General features: G+C 45.0%; 1 long non-coding RNA gene across 1 annotated transcript in view; it reads left to right on the forward strand.

Moving 5' to 3' along the window:
- The window catches only part of LOC141102634 (uncharacterized), a 32,123-nt gene extending 11,300 nt beyond the window's left edge, over window positions 1–20,823 (forward strand). The window contains exon 3 of the long non-coding RNA XR_012235175.1: window positions 20,548–20,823. This is a non-coding gene — a long non-coding RNA (uncharacterized lncRNA). The remainder of the gene's footprint in view (window positions 1–20,547) is intronic.
- The last annotated feature ends 1,532 nt before the right edge of the window (window positions 20,824–22,355 follow it).

The following is a 22,355-nucleotide window of genomic DNA, read 5'->3' on the forward strand; positions in this document are numbered from 1 at the left end:
TATGGGACAGACGCCATATTTCGAGGTCTTCTTGCCTCGTGGCCCTCCTGGCCTAGAGGTATGTGTCAGTAGTTATACCTCGTAGCCCTCCGGCTTGGAGGGCTGCGTTGCTGCAGCCGTGCATGTAGGCCCAGAAGTCTGTCTGGGGCCTGCTATAGCTGGGATGGTCCTGTGCTGTCTGTCCTGCGGGAAGAAGCCGGACAATCAGGAAGATCCAGGGGAGGACCCATCTTGGAAGAGACCATGCAAGGCTGGTCTTAAGAAGGGCCTGGTGACTTGGTTGGAGGACATATCCCAAGCTACACTACCGCACAAGTACTGCCGGGTTGGCTTAAAGGTTCTGGTACTGTGTTTGCTGTTCATCAAAATAACTACCACATCCTGTGGCAGAGGATCGTACAGTTTTGTTTCACCCAAGTCTGTGGCAGAGACTTTTGTTCGTGCTGCATACCGGCTGCTAGGTTAGTGAGAGATCTATCCGGGCGGGAAAAGATTTAATCCTAAGCTGAGGATACCTTCATCCTAAAGATTTAAATTCCTTGATGCTACACCAAGAAAAGGTATTTGAACTTCCCTGCAACTCTTCTTCTACCTCTTTACTGCTACTTCTTTCAGTTACTCCCCATGAAAGTATTGGAAAGTACTCGAGTGACTGTTGCCTCCACTGTCTGACAGTAAGCTCAACGGGACCCTAGAACCGGTACTGGTGGAATTACAGGGAAAAGGGTAACGGTAACAGCCCGCTAAAAATCAGCAGCTCCACTGTGAGTTAGTGCTACACCAACAAGAGGGGAGGGACCTCTGTGTCCCGTCATGTACTCCAAGAAAAGGTTTTTACAGGTAAGCTGTTATAAAAATCCTATTTTCCTTATCGTACATCACGGGACACAGAGCAGACATAGTAATTACTATGTGGGATGTCTCAAAGCAATGCTATCTGAGGGGAGGGAGACACAGAAAACACAGGCCACCATCTGACATGAGGACCTATACTGCTGCCCGCAGCACACTGCGCCCAAAGGCAGCATCCTCGTGCCCTTTTACATCCACCCACCTGATAGAATCTAGTGAATGTATGGACCGAAGCCCAAGTTGCAGCCTTGCAGATCTGAGTCATGGATGCTTGGTGATGCACTGCCCAGGAAGCACTTACTGCTCTGGTGGAGTGCACTCTAACTTGAAAGGGTGGAAACCTCCTTTTCAAACCATAAGGCTGGATAATAACTTGCCAAATCCACTTAGAACTAGTAGACTTCGACGCTGCCTGCTCCTTCCTGGGACCTTCTGGCAGCACAAACAATACATCAGATTTCCGTATCTGAGCTGCCGCTTTCAGATAGACTTTGACTGCTCTCACTACATCAAGCGAGTGCAATGACTTTTCCTCAGCAGAACTTGGTTCTGGAAAAAATGAAAGCAGGGTCACATCCTGGTTCAGATTAAACCCTGACACTACCTTAGGAAGAAAGGACGGGTGAGGACGCAACACCACCCTATCCCTGTGAATAATTAAATATGGCTCTTTACAAGAAAAAAGCAGCCAACTGTGATACTCTTCTAGCAAAAGATATAACAACCAGAAAAAAACAATTTACTTGTCAAAAGGACCAAAGGAATTTGGCGTATTGGCTCAAAAGGTTGTTTTTGTAATACTGACAAAACTAGATTCAAATCCCATGGGCACAAGGGAGGTCTAACTGGGGGATTTATACGCATTACCCCTTGTATAAAGGCCCAGATTAGGGAATGTGAAGCATTGAAACAACACTGATAAGGCCGAGATTTGACCCTTGATAGTACTCAAGGCCAGCTTAATTTCTACTCCCAGCTGTAGAAAGGCAAGAATTCTACCTATGACATACTTCTGGGGATACAATCTCTTGGACTCACACCAAGAGACATAAGACCTCCAGACCCTATAGTAAAATGACTCTGGAGGCTGGCTTCCTAACATTAATCAGGGTAGAAACCACCGAACCTGAAAGCCCGCGATTCTTTAGAATATGGGCTTCAATAGCCAAACTGTTAAATTTAGCATTAGTAAGGTAGGATGGAATAGGATGGAATACCATGGTCCCTTCTGGGTGCAGCGGAAGGGACCATGGGTCCCCTACTGCCATTTTTACGATCTCTGCATACCAGGATCTTCTGAGCCACACTGGGGCTACCAGAATTACTGGCTTCCCCTTCTGCTTGATTCTGCGAAGAAGTCGCGGTATCAACTGAACTGGAGAGAATGCATAAATCAGTGAAAACTGATCCCACAGGGCCACTAACGCATCTGTTCCGCATGCAAGTGGGTCCCTTGTTCTTGACACAAAGTTGATTAACTTCTTGTTGAACCTGGACGCTAATAGGTCCACATCCGGGGTGCCCCATCTTTGGCAAATCGTCTGAAAGATATCGGGGTGTAGAGACCATTTCCCTGGAAACAGCTGCTGGTGGCTGTCAGACTTCTACTTACCAGACCGGTGAGTCCACTTGGGCAGAGGGTAGACTCCCTTACATATCCGACTCATAGCCCCTGGAAGAGCAGACAGGAGGCACAAGAGTGCTGAGTGGTATGAGAGCCTGGTGCAGGAGTCTAGATTCCGGAAGAGAGGTGATCTTCAAGCAGCAGGTAGTAATCAGGACAGGAACACTGGCAACAGATGCTGAGCAGGAGTAGAGCAGGCAGGTCAAGGCACAGGCAGGGTTCGACAACAGGCGGGCAGCAGAGGTACAGTAGGAGCAGGCAGGAGCGGAGTCAAATAGGCCGAGGTCAGATACAGGCAGAAGTCAGGAGAATCCAATAGGCAAGCCGGGTCGTAAGGAGATCAGGAACACAGGAACACAGGAAATGCAACGGGAACTATGGCACAGGAGCTGTTGATCAGGCAGCACCGAGCAGAATGTGCAGCAGGCCTAAATAGGCTGATTGGCGCCAAACGCCGTGCACGTGTGTGCGCCGCTGCACACAGGCGCGCACACACCCGCATGCCCCCGAACAACGGCTCACACACCAGCACCCATAGGAATATGCAGACCAGTGCCCACAGGCACACGCGTGCGCATCCGGGCACCATCGTGCACACCAGGGTCAGCCGGAGCATGGACACCAGTGCCCACAGGAGCGCGCGCCAACGCACCCTGGCACCCAACCAGGTAACCAGGTCTCTGACAGTGCCCCCTCCTCAAGGGCAGACCCTGGATGCCCAGTTGAGCTAATTTGGAGGCATGCGAGTCCTTGAATGCTTGTAAGAGTTCTCTGGCATGTAGGTTACTCTTGGGCTCCGATGAGTTGTCTTCTTGACCATATCCTCTCCATTTAATAAGGTATTGGGTTTGATTGCGTCTCCTCCTGCAATCTAGAATTGCTTCCACTTCAAATTCCTCCTTGTTGTTAACTATAATAGGCTTGGGTGGGTCGGTACTGCGGCCAGCAAAGGAATTTGGAGTAACGGGTTTCAGGAGAGACATGTAAAAGACCGGATGCACCTTCAGAGAGTTAGGAGAGTTAGGCAGGTCAAGTTCGTAGGCGATGTCATTAATTTTTCTTTTCACCAAGAAGGGACCCAAAAAAACAGTTTTTTAGAAGGACAGGCCAATTTTAGATTGGCGGTAGACAACCACACTTGGTTGCCAGGTTCCAAAACAAGTTCCAAGCGCCTCTTCCTATCAAACATTTCTTTATAGTATTCCTGGGCCTTGGCCATGGTATCCTGTAGTAGTTTATTGTTAACTGAAAAGAAACCTGAGGTTTCGGAGACTGCAGGAGTGGTACATTCGGGTATTGACCCAGGCAGAAAGGACGGGTGAAAGCCATAGTTGGCGTAGAATGGTGTCTGATTGGTGGACGAATGCAGGGAATTGTTATATGAGAACTCCGCAACAGGGAGCAAGGAGGCCCAATCATCCTGAGAAAAAGCAGAAAAACAACGGATATATTGCTCCAGAGTCTGATTGGTTCTCTCAGTTTGCCCATTCGACTGGGGATGATAAGCTGAGGAAAATGCCAATTCAATTTCCAGGGAGCCACAGAGGGCTTTCCAGAACCTAGAGGTAAACTGGACACCTCGGTCGGATACTATATTCATTGGGACTCCATGCAATCGTATTATTTCTTTAATGAAGATACTAGCTGTCTCCATGGCTGAGGGAGAGCCCTTCATGGGAAGAAAATGGGCCATCTTAGACAGCCTATCTACCACAAAAAAGATGGAGGAAAAGCCTTCTGATGGGGGGAGTTCAACGATGAAGTCCATCGAGATCATACTCCGCGGTCTCTCTGGGACCGGTAGGGGTTTTAATAGGCCCCGTGCTCTTGTCCGGCTGTTCTTGCTTCTGGCGCAAGTATTGCATGATTCAACATAATCCTTACAGTCCTAATGAGATGAGGCCACCAAAAGGTACGCTGTATCAGGTCAGTTGTTTTCCGTGCACCAAAATGTCCGGCCAACTTATGGTCATGGCAAAGTTCCAACACATGTACCCTTAGGTCCTCAGGGACCACAATCTTGTCTTCGTGCCAGAACAGGCCGTCCTTAGCACAAGTCTCAGCAGGTGGGGTTATCCCCATAGAGGCCCGTCTAATTTGGGAGACAAGGTCCTCTTGAAGAAGCAGGAAGTTCCCAGAAGGAAGAATGGTGTCCGGAGGTAGGGTTTTCTCAGAGTCATGAAACATATGGGAGAGCGCGTCTGGCTTGACATTTTTGGATCCGGGTCTGTAGGTAATATGGAACTGGAATCGGGAGAAAAAGAGTGCCCATCTGGCCTACCGAGGTCTTAGTCTCTTACCTGTTCTCAGGTACTCCAAGTTCTTATGGTCCATATAGACCAGACTGGGATGTGCAGCACCCTCCAGTAGATAACGCCACTCCTCCAAAGCCACCTTAATGGCCAGGAGTTCCCGATCCCCCACATCATAATTCCTTTCTGATGATGAAAGTTTGCGTGAGAAGAACCCCACTGGGTACAGAAGAGCTTTGGCGCCTTGCCGTTGGGAGAGCACTGCTCCTACCGCAATTTCAGATGCGTCAACCTTAAAAAAGAAAAGTAGAGCTGGATTAGGGTGTTTGAGGATAGTTGCTGAAGTGAACAGTGCTTTCAGTTCTTCAAATGCCAGCTGTGCTTTAGGAGTCCAGCAGAATCGGGTCCCTTGTCTGGTAAGGTCGATAATAATAATAGTGTCAACTACAAAACATATCCCCTGGGCAGATCAGCCATGCCCTGGGCCTGTTGAGCAGGCACATATCTTATGACCTGCTTCATTTGGTCCTTTAAGGATTGACAAACACCAATTACTGCCACTGCAGGTTGAATCACCGCACCGGCCATAGCAAAGGAAGTTTTAAGCAGAGATTCCAGTCTCTTATCTACTAGATCCCTAAACACCTGGACATTGTCCACTGGACAAGTTAGACTCTTATTCACGCAAGAAATAGCGCCATCAACCGCTGGCACACTCCATTTCTTGGTGAATTTTTCCTCCATAGGATAAAGTAAGGAAAACCTTTTAGGAGGAATAAAATGCTTATCTGGGTGCTCCCAATTAGCATATAAAAGCTGTTACAATAATGGATGGAGTGGAAAAGCATGTAAGGCCTGAGGAGGCCTTAGAGACCCCAAAGAGGGAATTGAGGTTTCGGCCACCTCAGCAGAGGGAAACTTATAGGCCGACCGAACCATCTCTGAAAGGGATTGAACCTGTATCCTTTGAGATTGCAAGGCTGAGAAAGGTTCCTCTGAGACTGTTTCCTCTGAGGAAGAGTCATCAGACTGTCCCTCTTCCTGGCCCTCTGATGGTGACTCGACATCATCTGCCCATTGTCCCCCCATCTGGGGGTCCAAGGTGGTGGAAGGGGACCTCACACACTTTTTTCCCCACCATTCCGGAAAGATTTAGCGATTAAAGAAGCTATCCTCTCTTCTAAGCCAACTAAAGCCGAAGCAAGAACATCCTCATTGACGTATGCAGGGGCTGAGATGTTGTGAGAGTCATCAATACCTGATAGTGCCAATGGTTCATCCTGGCTGGCTGCATCAGGTCTTTCTAGAGAGGAAGGTACTGTGGATGCATGCCCAGGATCCTCAGACCCTGAAAGAAATGCCTTTGCGCCCCCTCTTGTTGCAGCTGCAGCCCCTTTGCAGGAACGCATAGTCCTAAGCACAAATGCAGACGTACTAACACAAATGCATAACCTGCTGAGCCTTAGTCCAGCAATATATATGTATATATGCTCCTATCAATTGCCCAGCCTGATGCTTGAGTAAATGTGTGCCTGAGCCATTACGAATGTGCACTCGGTATCCACGTGCACATCGGCTTGCGTTTTAAACACACCCCCTATTCTCCCCGCTGGGCGATCGTATCTATTGAGATACAAGTGCGCCCCCACGAGATGGCCACGGGGGGGGAGTGAAGGAGGAAGAGGATCTGCTTAAAGGGATCGCTGAACAGATGGCGATCCCCCTCCTAATTCCTTCCAAGGCTTGAGAGTGGGGAGAGGTCAGCTGAGCCATTCAGAGCCGCTATGTCTTAGGCTTTCACCCCCTCTAGTGGCGAAAGATAGGCAAGACAACATTTTACTCAAAACAGGAAGAAATCCACAGGTGTTCCTTAGGATTGTCTTCACTTACCTTATCCCCCACCGCAGGATACTGCTGCAGACCAGACAGACCCAAACTTCACCCATCATGGCGGGCCAAGTCATGACAGACCTTCAGGGACTGGGACCCCACTTACGGGGTCCTCTTTCCTGGACCTGTACAGTACCCTGCCAGAAAACCTTTAGGTATTTGTAGGAAAGACCAAAGTGCTGGATCCCAGGATCCAGCTCTCCAGGGAGAAGCAATTACAGGCATAACCTCGTTCTTCTTCCACGAGGCCCGGGCAACATCCCTTGACCTCTTCAGGGCACTTTGAATGGATCCAGTTTCATAGCTCCTTGATCCAGTAAGGACCCTGTAGCGGAGCTCTCTTTAGCACTTCTTTACCCGTGACCAACACCTAGACACTGGCGAAAAAACTGAGGTAATCCTGGTATGGGAGGGGTTAAATAGGGAGGCAACTTCCTGTCTTGGATGTACCAGTGTCCATCACCTGAAGGTGACCTATAACCCACATAGTAATTATTATGGCTGCTCTGTGTCCCGTGATGTACGATAAAGAAATGAAACTTTTTCTATGTAATCTGTGAGGGGTCATATCATACATCTGGGATGGGGAGCCTCTTCCTACAACTTGCAGCCTGGAAAGTCCAGAGGTCAAGATGGACGCCAGCTTAACCACTTTTCGAACAATCGCTTACCTGGCATCATGCTGGTATCATTTTTTATAGCCAGTGGCCAGCTCTCTTGTGAAAACAATCCTAGCGGCTAACTAGTCGCTGGATTGCTTTTAAAAGCAGCAGGGGGAACATCCCCCCTCCCACCGCCTTCCATGGCTTTACCAGGATCCCCCGTTATACCGGGAGTCCAGATCGACCAGCCAGTGCTTTGATCGTCTTATGTACCTTTGGTAACATTCTATGTTTCATTGAATAAAGCTTTAACCACTTCAGCCCCAGAAGGATTTACCCCCTTCCTGACCAGAGCACTTTTTACAATTTGGCACTGCGTCGCTTTAACTGCTAATTGCGCGGTCATGCAATGCTGTACCCAAACAAAATTTGTGTCTTTTCTTCCCACAAATAGAGCTTTCTTTTGATGGTATTTGATCACCTCTGCCATTTTTATTTTTTGCGATATAAACGGAAAAAGACAGAAAATTTTGAAAAAAAATGATATTTTCTACTTTTTGTTATAAAAAAATCCAATAAACTCAATTTTAGTCATACATTTAGGCCAAAATGTATTCGGCCACATGTCTTTGGTAAAAAAAATGTCAATAAGCGTATATTTATTGGTTTGCGCAAAAGTTATAGCGTCTACAAACTAGGGTACATTTTCTGGAATTTACACAGCTTTTAGTTTATGACTGCCTATGTCATTTCTTGAGGTGCTAAAATGGCAGGGCAGTACAAAACCCCACCAAATGACCCCATTTTGGAAAGTAGACACCCCAAGGAAATTGCTGAGAGGCATGTTGAACCCATTGAATATTATTTTTTTTTGCCCCAAGTGATTGAATAATGACAAAAAAAAAAAAAAATTACAAAAAGTTGTCACTAAATGATATATTGCTCACACAGGCCATGGACATTTGTGGAATTGCACCCCAAAATACATTCAGCTGCTTCTTCTGAGTACAGGGATACCACATGTGTGGGACTTTTTGGGAGCCTAGCCGCATACGGGGCCCCGAAAACCAATCATTGCCTTCAGGATTTCTAAAGGCGTAAATTTTTGATTTCACTCCTCACTACCTATCACAGTTTTGAAGGCCATAAAATGCCAGGACAATTCAACCCCCCCCCCAAATGACCCCATTTTGGAAAGTAGACACCCCAAGCTATTTGCTGAGAGGCATGTTGAGTCCATGGAATATTTTATATTTTGACACAAGTTGCAGGAATGTGACAATTTTTTTTTTTTTGCACAAAGTTGTCACTAAATGATATATTGCTCACACAGGCCATGGGCATATGTGGAATTGCACCCCAAAATACATTTCTGTTTCTCCTGCTGCTGTTTCTCCTGAGTATGGGGATACCACATGTGTGGGACTTTTTGGGAGCCTAGCCGCGTACGGGGCCCCGAAAACCAATCACCGCCTTCAGGATTTCTAAGGGCGTAAATTTTTGATTTCACTCTTCACTGCCTATCACAGTTTTGGAGGCCATGGAATGCCCAGGTGGCACAACCCCCCCCCCATGACCCCATTTTAGAAAGTAGACACCCCAAGCTATCTGCTGAGAGGCATGATGAGTATTTTGCAGCTCTCATTTGTTTTTGAAAATGAAGAAAGACAAGAAAAAAACAATTTTTTTTCTTTTTTCAATTTTCAAAACTTTGTAACAAAAGGTGAGGTCTGCAAAATACCCACAATACCTCTCAGCAAACAGCTTGGGGTGTCTGCTTTCCAAAATAGGGTTATTTGGGGAGTTATTTGTGCCACCTGGGCATTCCATGGCCTCCAAAACTGTGATAGGCAGTGAAGAGTGAAATCAAAAATTTACACCCTTATGCCCCGTACACACGGTCGGATTTTCCGATGGAAAATGTCCGATCGGAGCATGTTGACGGAAATTTCGACCGTGTGTGGGCTCCATCGGACATTTTTCATCGGATTTTCCGGCACACAAAGTTTGAGAGCAGGCTATAAAATTTTCCGAAAACAAAATCCGATCACATCAATTCCGACCGTGTGTGGCCAGTTCCGACACACAAAGTGCCACGCATGCTCAGAAGAAATTCCGAGACGGAACAGCTCGGTCTAGTGAAATTAGCGTTCGCAATGGATACAGCACTTTCGTCGCGGTGCAATGTAAAAAATGGTTTAATACAGCGCACTCTCTTCTTCTTTATAATGTGAGAAGAATGAAGTAGCTTTGCTGCTCATATTCACACAGACTTCTCACAAACTTCTTTTTTTATTATTTATCGGGATTCCCTAAATATATTTTGATTTGTCACATCTGACAAAATTATTTTTGGGTTGTTTTATTTATTTATTTATTTTGAAAGGCAGGTATTTTTTTTTTTTTAGGTTTGTATTTTTTTCAAGGCTGATCTTTGTTTTATTTTATTTTTAGTTTTACTCCAGAATATTTTTGTGTGTGTTTTGTGCGTCAAGTTACCACAACACCATTGATATCTTGTATTATTTAATCTCAAGGAAATTGTTTGGTGTTGGTGTCCCTTGTTAATTTCACATTGTACTTTAGAAATGTACCTGAATCCTCACAAAGTGTCCTTTTTTAAGGAAAAAACACATAGGAGAGTATAATTGAAACAAAAATTCCTTTATTAAGGGCTCAGAACCAAACAAAGAGGGAGGCAACGCTGGAGAAACAGCAGAAATTAGCGAAGCCTTGGACCCCCAGGGCAGACATCAATTCTTGAACATCAAAATTGGTTGCCTGAGGAGTCCATATGTAAGGGAGGGCAGTCTGGTCCAGAAGTCCCAGAGATCTGGAAAGCAGCAGATGACATCTGTGTCCCCAGGCTGTGGTACTACAAGAGGCTGCATCTTTTGCCAGACCAGACTGGACTCAGGGTCATCACTTTCTGGTCTTCTTTCCATGCTTCCTTCCTGGCTGTGGCTCTGCTGTTGGAGATGTGGCAGGAGGAGGAGAAGGACCTGGAGGAGGAGGAGGACTAGTAGGACCTGGAGGAGGAGGGGTAGTAGAACCTGGAGGAGGAGGAGGACCATGTGTGAGGTCACAAATGTGGGTAGCAGATGTTATGGCTCCTCAACCCCTTATTGAGAGCTTCCAACATTAAGGACTCACACATGAGTTGTTGGCCCTCCTCCATCCGCTGCATTTTGCAGGCAATTATGCCAGCAAAGTCCTCCTCCACAGTGTGGGGGGCTCTCAGGGCCTCTGTAGCTTTCCAAAAGAGGCCTATGGCAGCCTCCTCCAGGGTACTCCTCTTCCTGCCACTTTCTCTTTGCAGGTGGAGGGGAGGGACCTGCATATCAGGCAGCCTGCTCGGCCCGGCCACCTCCTGGCTGAGACTTCCCTGTGTATGAAAAAGGACATGGTTTTAGTTTTTGCATCATCAATCACAATCATAAATTAGTACTCCAAACTAACATCTATTTAACATCATTGATTGGACAAGCAGAAATATTTAGAGAAATGCTATACCTGGCTCAAGCTGGGCTCCTCCACATGTTGCTGCCTGGAAGGCCCAGGTTGGGTGTCAGAAGCCTCAGCTGGGGGGGAAGGAAGCGTGGAAGGAAGACTGGAGAGTGATGACCTGGGTTCAGTCTGACCTGCCAGAAAATCCAGCCTGTCATAGTACCACATCCTGGGGACATAGATGTCATCTGCTGCTCCTGATCTTTGGGAAACCTGGACCTTCTTGTGCTCCCTTAGATAAGTGCTCCTCAGGCCACCAATTAGGATCTTCAAATAGGTCATGTCTGCCGTGGGGATCACCTGCTTCACAAATTCCAGCAATTGATCCAGCGCTGCCTTCCTCTTTGTTTGGTTCTTATAATGTGGGTGGATTATCTCCCAAAGACAAGGCAGCTCCCTGAACATATCTATGAAGATTGCCATAAAGTCGGTATCTTTCAAGATATCCATTTTCACTGCAAGACACAACACAAGACAAACCCTAATGTCAGGCAAAACTCTCCTAATCTTGTTACAATATAGGCCTCAATCTAGAAGCAGTATAGGCCCAAGTTTGGCTCTTACCTTTGTTATTACGATCGGCGCCTCCGATTCTCCTTCCTCCGCTCACAGATCGTATGTACTACGCACGCGTGTTACGCTTTATACACACTGCGCATGCATGTAACTCCGCCCGCCCCTGACGTTCTTTCTAGTCTATTCCCCGCCCCTTTTTGTTTGGCGCAGTGGGGGAAGAGCACATGGTGGAGACACAGCAGGTGCGTGCTAATTATAGCAACGAGGAGGAGGAGGAGGAAAGCGCGGATCCAGAAACATCCCAATCCAGAAGGAGAAGATTTAAGGCCTCAAATATGTCCTTTGGGGAGATGTTGGAGATGGTTGACATCCTGAAGAAGGCCGACTATGATGGGAAGTATGGACCTTACCCCAACCTCAATGTCAGAAAGGCCAAGATCATGGCGAAAGTGGTCAAGAGTCTGCACCGGAATTTCGGGGTACGTCGATCGAAAGATCAGCTCAGGAAGCGATGGTCGGACCTGAAATTACGAGAACATGAGCAGTACAGAAAGATCCGGAGAGTGCTGCAAAAAAGTAAGTAGTTGTGCTGTGTTCCGATTCTTTTTGTCTTTATTACGTTCGTGCTGCTCCATGTGCTTTTCTTAAGTGTTGTACAGTTTAAAATGGCAACTTTCATGTTCATGGGTACATTATTCATTCGTATCAAACATTTTTCTTTCGGCCTATAAAACACCATTGTTTTGGCCATATGCATTTGCCCACATTTTTTAGGGCCTACTTGTATGAAAATAATTTGGTTGTGTAGATGGGTTTGTTACTAGAATGAAATGCAAACTAGATTCTGTGTAAGGAGAGGACACTCAGCAGCTGGTTACACATCTGGACGCTTGAGCACTAGTGTGGGACACAAGAACACCCTTTTTATTAGGGGGCCCATACAGGTGCTCCAGTGTATACTACAGGGGTGTCTCCATCTGTGAAGCTTGTACCAAACAGGTAAAGTATTGAAGCTTGACAAAGGACACTCAAAATTCTACATCTTGGAACTCTGCCAAAACAGACAATTGTACCCCACTTCCAAGCAATGTTTCATATTTATAGTTCTGCCATCAAATATCTCTGTGCTAAGTATACCATTTTTTTTTTACATAGGGGAGAAAAGACTCGGAGGACACCCCTCATCCGAGGAGACCAGAGACCCCCCACCTCTGGAAGAAGGGGAAATACCCCCAACCCAAGAAAAGCAGGAGGAGGAAGAAGACGTGGTGGAACTAGTCACCACAACAGGTAAGTGTCTGCGACCACAGGCTCAGGTAAGAGGTGGATGCCGGCATATTTATAATACCTGCTTTTTTGTTTTCTCTCTTTTTAGGTAATCGTGATGTTGTGGATCCTGATCCTTTCACCTCGGAAAGTGCCCAGATCCTGATCGGGGAGATCATGGGGTGTAATGTTGCATTGGAAAGCCTCAAGAAAAACATCAATGATGTTATTCAAAAAAATAAGAACATCATTGATGTTTTGGGGAGAGTTTAAAACCCCTCCAAATCCCTTTGTTTTTTTGTGTGCTACAATGTTAAAAATGTTTTAGCGATTTTTCGAAAAGCCAAATTTTGTAGATGCACACAGTGTGTCAATATGTGCTATCTGCCATCACGGGAGATCAATGGACGCGTTTTGGGGGTGCAACCCCTTCCTCAATAATAAAGTAGCTGAGAGGAAGGGGTTGCTCCCCCAAAACACGTCCCTTGATCCCCCGTGATGGCAGCTAGCACATGTTGACATTCGTAAATTGGTGTGCATCTTCAAAATTTGGCTTTTCCAGGGGTGACTTCACCCCATCTGAACGCACTATCAAACACAGTTCCTAAATACTCATGTCTGATATTGCCTTCAAGTTCTACCAAATGTGAACTTTGTAAGTTCAAGATTTGTGTCTTTCTTGTTGTTTTGAAACATGCGTATTTTATCTTAAATGGACATTTCTATTTTTGATAATGCCACCCCAAAAATTGTTATACAACAAACATGTTGGTTTGTTTTAAAAACCTTTTCTAAATGCACATGTTATTGTGCAGGTATTAAAAAGATTGTTAATCAAGAATGTGTGGATTATTGTCTCAAAGCTACAACACTTTTGTGGTGATCTAATTGCTGCTTTCTGTGACAATGGGTGTTATTTCCTAAGGGCAAATCCACTTTGCACTACAAGTGCAGTTTCAGTGCATTTTCAAGTGCACTTGTAGTGCAAAGTGTCTTTGCCTTTAGTAAATAACATCCAACAGTGCTTTGTAAGGTTACTCAATCACGCCATTTTCAGGACTCAGCACATTGCAGTCAGGGTCAGCTAAAACAAACACAAGCAGTAAATGTCACCAAAGATTTGCTTAATTTTTTTTTTATTTGTTCAAGGTTCCACAAATTGTCTGGCATATTGATGGCCCCCCTACCCGCAAAGAACTCAAGGTATCTTAGCCGGACATCACGGGCACTCAGGGAGGGCAAGCCAGGACGGCCACTTTCAAGCGCCGTCAGGGTTGTTTCATTTATAATTCCGGCCTCAGGCCCAACTGAGCCAGCATAGTTGGCAGAATGTTGCCGTAAAAAGTTATGTAGAACACAGCACGCCAGGATTATATGATTCAGTTTATACTCCGCCATATGGATGGGTGTAAGAAATAGGCGGAACCGGCTGGCCATGATTCCAAATGTGTTCTCCACCACTCTTCTGGCTCTGGCTAGCCGGTAATTAAAAACCCTCTGTTCCGGGTTGAGGGTCCTCATCGGGAATGGCCGCATAAGGTGGTCCCCCAGCGCAAAGGCTTCATCCGCAACAAAGACGAATGGGAGTCCTTCCACATTGTCTTCTGGAGGTGGCAAGTCCAAGCTGCCATTCTGGAGATGCCTGTAAAACTCCGTCTGGGCGATGACTCCACCATCGGACATCCGGCCATTCTTCCCCGTCCACATACAGGAACTCCTAATTAGCCGACACCACCGCCAACATCACAATACTATTGAACCCCTTATAATTATAATAGTATGACCCCGAGTTGGGTGGTGGGACGATGTGGACGTGTTTCCCATCAATTGCCCCTCCGCAGTTAGGAAAAGTAGGAGGCCACAGTCTGCCATTCCTGTGGCGTGGAAGGAAACTGTGGAGGAAAAAATAAATAAATTAGTCTTTTTGCACATTAAAACATGGAAAGCAGATTAGACACAAACATTCTTGGTCAACATCAAGATAACATTTATTAATGGGAATTTTTAAACACCAAAGTATAAGGTACACCTATCATATTCCCCCTCCCCCCCTCTCATGGGCCATTTCTAACATTATAGGGGGGACTCTTGGACAGGTAACCCTCTCCACTTCATTGACAGATGAATGCCTAAATAATGGGTATTACTTTGAACAGCCCCTCCTTAGTTACACTATTGGCAGCCCACTGGACAGGTAAGAAGTGTCATAATACAAAGATATAAATACACACTGTACACATTTGAGCACATTTGGACATTCTGCTATTACCTATCAAGATAATAATAGAATACAAAAACTTGAAACAGTACCATTTGAAAGTATACAGGCAGGCTCTTGCACTTCATGCTTTGGGGAATTCATCCATACATCTGAGCACAAAAGAGATGGGTATAGTGTGTATGGGTTTGGCAAAGTCAGCAGATAGATGATTGAGGATAGATAAAGAATTATTATCAGCTGACTTAGCAGTTGGGGGGAGGGAGGGTTCCAAATGATTTGGGGACACCCCAACAAAAAAGCCTCTGGCACTCTGCCTGAATTTAAACCACAAATCATATTTAAAAACATTTTAGGGGGTGTTTGGGGTAAATCACTACTATGGAGCTGACAAAATACATTGTTAAGTGACTACATGAGGTGAATATAGGGCCTGTAGACCATGCTGGGGAGGTAAGTGAAGGCAAATATGTATGAAGGACAACAAAAATAATTAGATAAAAATCCAGCATGCATGAGGACAAAGGGGACATTCACAGCATAGTACAATCATGGTAATTAGGGAATGAGGAAAGAAATACAATATATTATAAAACATTAAATACAATAAAATGTGATATAAAAGGATAAAAATCTTACCTTCATATACTCCTTCTGCAGGACCTGGATGATGGCAGAACAGGTCTCTGGGATAATGATCCCCAGAGCCTGGGGGGAGATGCCTGTCGGGAACTTGAGGTCCTGCAGGCTTCTCCCCGTCGCCAAGTACCGCAGGGTGGCGATGAGCCTCTGCTCCGGAGTGATGGCTTGCCTCATGCAGGTATCCTGCCTGCTGATATAGGGGGTCAGCGAAGCCAACAAACGTTGAAATACGGGGTCCGTCATCCGGAGAAAGTTCCTGAAATCTTCAGGATTATTCTCATGGATCTCATGGAGCAAAGGCATATGACAGAACTGGTCACGCTGAAGCAACCAATTCTTGGTCCATGAACTCCTCCCCACCCTGTTCATGGACTGGACTTGTGTCAAGGTCAGGACCCCAACACCAAGCCCCCACACAGCACGAACTCTACGAGGAGTACGTATACGCAACATGGCTAGAAAACGGTAGGCTGCTCAGAACGAAGTAACAGAACGCACTGAAGAACAGCAAGGCCTGTGAAGAGCGACCTGAAAAACAGCAACGAACGAACAAGAACACAATGACTAATTAAAGTCACGCGTACCTTGCTTGCACGCACTGAAGAGCAGATACAAACCCACAAGCACAAACTGAACCGCAGAAAACGATCTGAAAGCCACGAGTCTGAAAAAGCGCGAATCGTCTCTCACCAAACTTTTACTAACATGAGATTAGCAAAAGGAGCCCAAAGGGTGCCGCGCTTGGTTCTGAAATAGCCTTTTCTAGTCTCGTCGTACGTGGTTGACGTCACCGCGTTCTTGGCGAATGGAAATTCCGACAACTTTGTGTGACCGTGTGTACGCAAAACAAGTTTGAGCCAACATCTGTCGGAAAAAATCCTAGGATTTTGTTGTCGGAATGTCCGATCCATGTCCGATCGTGTGTACGGGGCATTAGAAAGCCTGAAGGCGGTGCTTGGTTTTCGGTGTCCCGTACGCGGCTAGGCTCCCAGAAAGTCTCACACATGTGGTATCCCCGTACTCAGGAGAAGCAACAGAATGTATTTTGGGGTGTAATTTCACATATGCCCATGGCATGTTTGAGCAATATATCATTTAGTGACAACTTTGTGCAAAAAAAAAAAAATGTGTCTTTTTCCCGCAACTTGTGTCACAATATAAAATATTCCATGGACTCGACATGCCTCTCAGCAAATAGCTTGGGGTGTCTACTTTCCAAAATGGGGTCATTTGGGGGGGTTTGAACTATCCTGGCATTTTATGCACAACATTTAGAAGCTTATGTCACACATCACCCACTCTTCTAACCACTTGAAGAAAAAGCCCTTTCTGACACTTTTTGTTTAGATGAAAAAATTATTTTTTTTGCAAGAAAATTACTTTGAACCCCCAAACATTATATATTTTTTTAAAGCAAATGCCCTGCAGATTAAAATGGTGGGTGTTTCATTTTTTTTTTCACACAGTATTTGCGCAGCGATTTTTCAAACGCATTTTTTGGGGAAAAAACACACTTTTTTAAATTTTAATGCACTAAAACACACTATATTGCCCAAATGTTTGATGAAATAAAAAAGATGATCTTAGGCCGAGTACATGGATACCAAACATGACATGCTTTAAAATTGCACACAAACGTGCAGTGGCGACAAACTAAATACATTTTTAAAAGCCTTTACAGGTTACCACTTTAGATTTACAGAGGAGGTCTACTGCTAAAATTACTGCCCTTGATCTGACCTTAGCAGTAATACCTCACATGCATGGTGCAATTGCTGTTTACATTTGACGCCAGACCGACGCTTGCGTTCACCTTTGCGCGAGAGCAGGGGGGACAGGGGTGCTTTTTGTTACCTTTATTATTTTTTTGCTTTTTTATCTTATTTTTAAACTGTTCCTTTCATTTTTTATTTTTTTTTATCATTTTTATTGTTATGTCAGGGAATGTAAATATTCGCACCGGTCAAGGGTTGTGGGGATGAGACCCTTGTCCCCATCAACATGGGGACATCCTCCCCATGTTGAGGGCATGTGGCCTGGTACGGTTCAGGAGGGGGGGGGCGCTCTCTCGTCCTCCCCTCTTTTTCTGTGGTCTGCCAGGTTGCGTGCTCGGATAAGGGTCTGGTATGCATTTTTGAGGGGACCGCATGCCATTTTTTAAAAAATTTTAGCGCTGGGTTCCCCTTAATATCCATACCAGACCTGAAGGGCCTGGTATGGAATTTAGGGGGACCCCCACGCATTTTTTTTTATTATGGTTCGGGGTTCCCCTGTGGGGAATTCCCATGCCATTTTTATTAATGAACTTTTATGTGTATTGTCGTACCGACAATTCATTAATAGCCGTGAGTAGTTTTAAAGAACTTTTTTTTCTTTGAAATGTCATTTTGCTGACGGGAAACATGCGCCCCTTTACAGGCATACTATAGTCACCCCCCCAGGTATGAAATTTAAAGGAATATTACACTTTTATTGTTTCACTTTAAGCATTATTACAATCACTGATCCCAAAAAAGTATGTTTTAAAACTTTTTTTTTGCAGTGATCCATGTCCCCAGGGGCAGGACCCAGGTCCCCAAACACTTTTTATGACAATAACTTGCATATAAGCCTTTAAAATGAGCAGTTTTGATTATTCATGTTCGTGTCCCATAGACTTTAATGGTGTTTGCGTGTTCGAACAAATTTTTTGCCTGTTCGCAAGTTCTGGTGCAAACCGAACCGGGGGGTGTTCGGCTCATCCCTAGTCCGGATTGCCAGTTACCGACTCTCCTCTCCTCACACTGTGACAGCGCATGAGGAAAGTATGATGATAATCGGCAAGTCTGTTTACACTGTGATCAGCTGTGATTGGACACAGCTGATCACCTGGTAAAGGGCCCCTGTGATTGGCCCTTTACCATGATCTTTGATCGGCTGTGTCCAAAGGACCCAGCAATCACAGAGCGCACCAGATGCGTGCCCCAGGGGGTGTGCGAGGGGCGTGGTTCCAGGAGGACATCCATGGACACCCTGCTGGAACAACAGAGCCACACTGTAGACATCTTTCGACTATAGCACGGTTAGGAAGTGGTTAACAGAGTAAATTTTGGTTGTGGCCACCATCTTATTCTACATATAGGTGCAATATGCTACTGTATTTTGTGTTTAATTGATTTTAGGATTTTAACCTGTATTAATAAAAGTTGTATTTTTATTAACTACTTAGAGACCGCCCGCCTGCCCACAATGTACTGCGGATGGGCAGTTGCTGTAGGCAAAACAACATACCCGAACACCACTACCTACTTCCGAGGTATCATCCGCACGCACCGCCCACCCTGCTCCCACTGTGATTGCACACAGCGGGAACCTGTCAGCAAGTCCCAGCCAATGATTCAGGGCAGCGACCTGCTGATTGGCTGTGTCCAATCACAGCCCAGAGCTCTGTGTTGTTTACCAACACAGAGCTGTAGGAAGGTAGTGAGAGATAGGAGATAGGAAGGGAGTGAGAGATCTCTTAGTAAAAGCAGCACACTGTACACACATTACACATAGTTAGGCACAAATTTAACTCCTTGATCACCCCTAGATGTTAACCCCTTCCCAGCCAGTGTCATTAGTACAGTGACAGTGTATAGCATTATCACTGATCACTGTATTACTGTCATTGATGATTATAGTGGCAGTTAGTCAGTTCCCCCAAGGTCAGTTAGTGTCAGATCGCCCACTGCACTATCGCTGTCCCATTATAAGTTGTTCATTGCTGCCATTAGAAGTGTAAAAAAATACATAAAAATTCCAGTATTCCATGGTTTGTAGGCGATATAGCTTTCACACAAATCAACCAATAGACACTTATTGAGATTTTTTAAAATCAAAAACATGTAGCAGAATACACAGAACTTATTGGATATGTTTTATAGCAGAAAGTAAAAAGTATTTTTTTTTCACAAAATGTTTGGTCTTTTGTAATTTGTTTAAAATATAAAAAAATATAAAATATATATACAGTATAAAAAAATAAAACTCCAGAGGTGATCAAATACCACCAGCCCCACACTTACCCCATCTAGGTGGCGGGCAGCACTTCCTCCAGGCGGCGTCTCCTCCTCCTGGTGCTTCTTGGTGGCTTCCCCTGCGTCTCCTCCCACCTCCTCCTCCTCCTCGGTGGCCAATAGGATCCTCTCAGCCAATCGAGCGACAGGTCTCAGGACTCGCTTCCTGATTGGCCGGGAGGAGAATCAGGAAGACAATAGAGAATATTAATTTGCTATTGTCACACAAGTGGGTGGGCTCGGGGCGCAGTGCTCTGCACCCTTTTTTGAAGTCTATTAGAGCTCTAATCACGTGCTTAAAAAAAAAACCCTATTGGAATCCCTTTGTCTGGCCCCCTGCATGTAGATTAGGGGGTCGGACTCATGGATTAGGGGGGAGGCGCCCCTGCGCCCTGCATTATGAGCTGCCGCTGGACTGCACAATTGCTAGATTGCCTCCACACACCCCGGTAACTGCTGGTTCCTCCACCCCTGACATGTTTTCCGGGACCCAGGATGATGGGTTCTGCCAGGTAGAGGGGAGGGAGATCAGAGAACACCCTCCACTGATCTCCACTTCTACCCCCCCCCTCAGGTATAACACTTTCCAGCATGTGATGCAAAGAAATAAAATAAATAGTGTGCACTTTATCAATTTTATTTCTTTGAGTCACATGCTGGAAAGTCTTCTACCTGGAAGAGGTTGATTGCTCTGATTGGTCCAATGAATTTGCGCTGGAAGTTTACTCACGGGAACCAACACATTGAACTTTTATATCATTTAGTTCATTCATTTTCTTTATGTTTTGGTTAAATACATGGCGTGTATCAAAAATACGTTTTAGGAGATTTAATATTAATTTATTAAAGCGCAGTTCCAGTCTACAGGGAAAAAAAATTAAAAGTCAGCATTTCCCTCTGGTCCCTCTGGGTGTGTCGGGGGCCGCATTGGAGACCCTCTATAATTTTCAAGTTGACCACCACTGCTTTAACCCCTTAAATCCCAGGACAGCTATAAACATACCTTGGTAGCAAAGGGGTTAAATGGTACACGAAATCCCGACTCACCTGACAGAGAATTGTTTCTCTTTGTTGCTATTATTGAATCATTTCCTTTTATTCATTTCTAATCATCTTTTTATTACATTCTGTTGTTTTTCAGATGAAAGATGGACCACCGAGGGGTGTACTACACAGAAACATTGTCTGAAATTACATTTAATTCATCCTCATTTAGTGTGCTGCTCTACAGACCTCTGTAACTTCTGATCCGTAGATCCTGAAGAAATGTGATTGGATGGAGGCGGAGCTCACCACACCAATGATGTGATCAATCATTTCATTTCCTGCCTGATATATAAATCTCATCCGATATCCATCAATGTTATATTATCTGATCATCACCTTCATAATAAAAATCATATGCAGTGATATATAAGAGTCGCTCTGTTTATTCCTAATCAATATTCTTATCAAATATCTGTAATCCTGTAAACCGATCGTTTCATTCATTTTATTAATTATTTGATTAAAATCGGCATAAAGTTATAAAATAAATCATTGCCCCCCAAGGAATTAAATACAGAACTCACATCAATACTCATCCTATCTCCAGCATTGTACCCCACAGACCCCAAAGAGGGAATTATCACTTAATGAAGGCGAAATTCACTAGCCAATCATGTGCAAGGAAGTTTTGCTGGCACATGATTGGATGATTGATGTCAGAGTCAGTGAAAATTCTCTTTCCATATTGGATATTCTCTACTCCTTTATTAAAGTTGTGACCATCCAATGTTATAGACACGATCCAATCCAGCGATAACTATGCCTCGGTGTTCCGTCAGATTAGGCGACCCGTCAGAGTTTGTAAAGGAAGTGACGCTCCGTCGCCGCCATCTTATTACACCCCGCACTCTTCCCGCAGTAACAAGGCGGCAAGCGGACATCTTGTTACACCCACTGGAGTCTTGAATTTCACAAGTAATTTTAATAGCAAGCTGATCTTATATAGTGAAGTTCAGTATTTAGAAACCCGTCGGACGGTTTAGATGCTGAATTTTAAAAGCAGCGGCAAGCCTGCCGATCGCACAGGTTTGCTAATCTGACAGAACACCGCTCAAATATCAACATCTAAACAGTCCAACGGATTTCTAAATACTGAACTTCACCATATAAGATCAGCTTACTATTAAAATTACTTGTGAAATTCAAGACTCCGGTGGGTGTAACAAGATGTCCGCTTGCCGCCTTCTCACTTTATCCTTACTGTGGAGGAGTGCGGGGTGTAGCAAGATGGCGACGACGGAACGTCACTTCCATTACAAATTCTGATGGGTCGCCTAATCGGACGAAACACCGGCACCATGACTGCTTTGCTTACTTAATGAAGTGATTTTTCTTACATTGTTATAAAGTTAAAAACATCTGTCATGTGACCAATCATCTCTTCCTCCTGATAGTGGGGGGGGGCGGAGTTACAGGATACTGTGCAGATACACTGTGTGCCTGTTCTGCCTGAAGTAAAATGCAGGTTGTGATTGGTCAGAGGGCATAGTGGCTGAATAAACTTCCCATTCCAGACATGACATGGATATGATCACCATGTATAAATACATAAGAGGGATATGATCTCCATGTATAAATACATAAGGGGGGGATATTATCACCATGTATAAATACATAAGGGGGGGATATGATCACCATGTATAAATACATAAGGGGGATATAATCTCCATGTATAAAATACATAAGGGGGATATGATCTCCATGTATAAATACATAAGGGGGATATGATCACCATGTATAAGGGGAAAATTGTTATCAAATACTTACTGTAATTTTCCTTTCCTGGCCCACCTCCCGTCAGCACACAACGGGATATACCAAAGCTGATATAGGGCGGGAGAGAACAAACGAAAAGAGACACTGACAATCAAAGAAAGCTGCTAAAGCCAGAAAGAATTGATC

This window comes from Aquarana catesbeiana, linkage group LG07 (genome assembly GCF_042186555.1).
Source record: "Aquarana catesbeiana isolate 2022-GZ linkage group LG07, ASM4218655v1, whole genome shotgun sequence".
In the NCBI taxonomy this organism is placed as follows: Eukaryota; Metazoa; Chordata; class Amphibia; order Anura; family Ranidae; genus Aquarana; species Aquarana catesbeiana.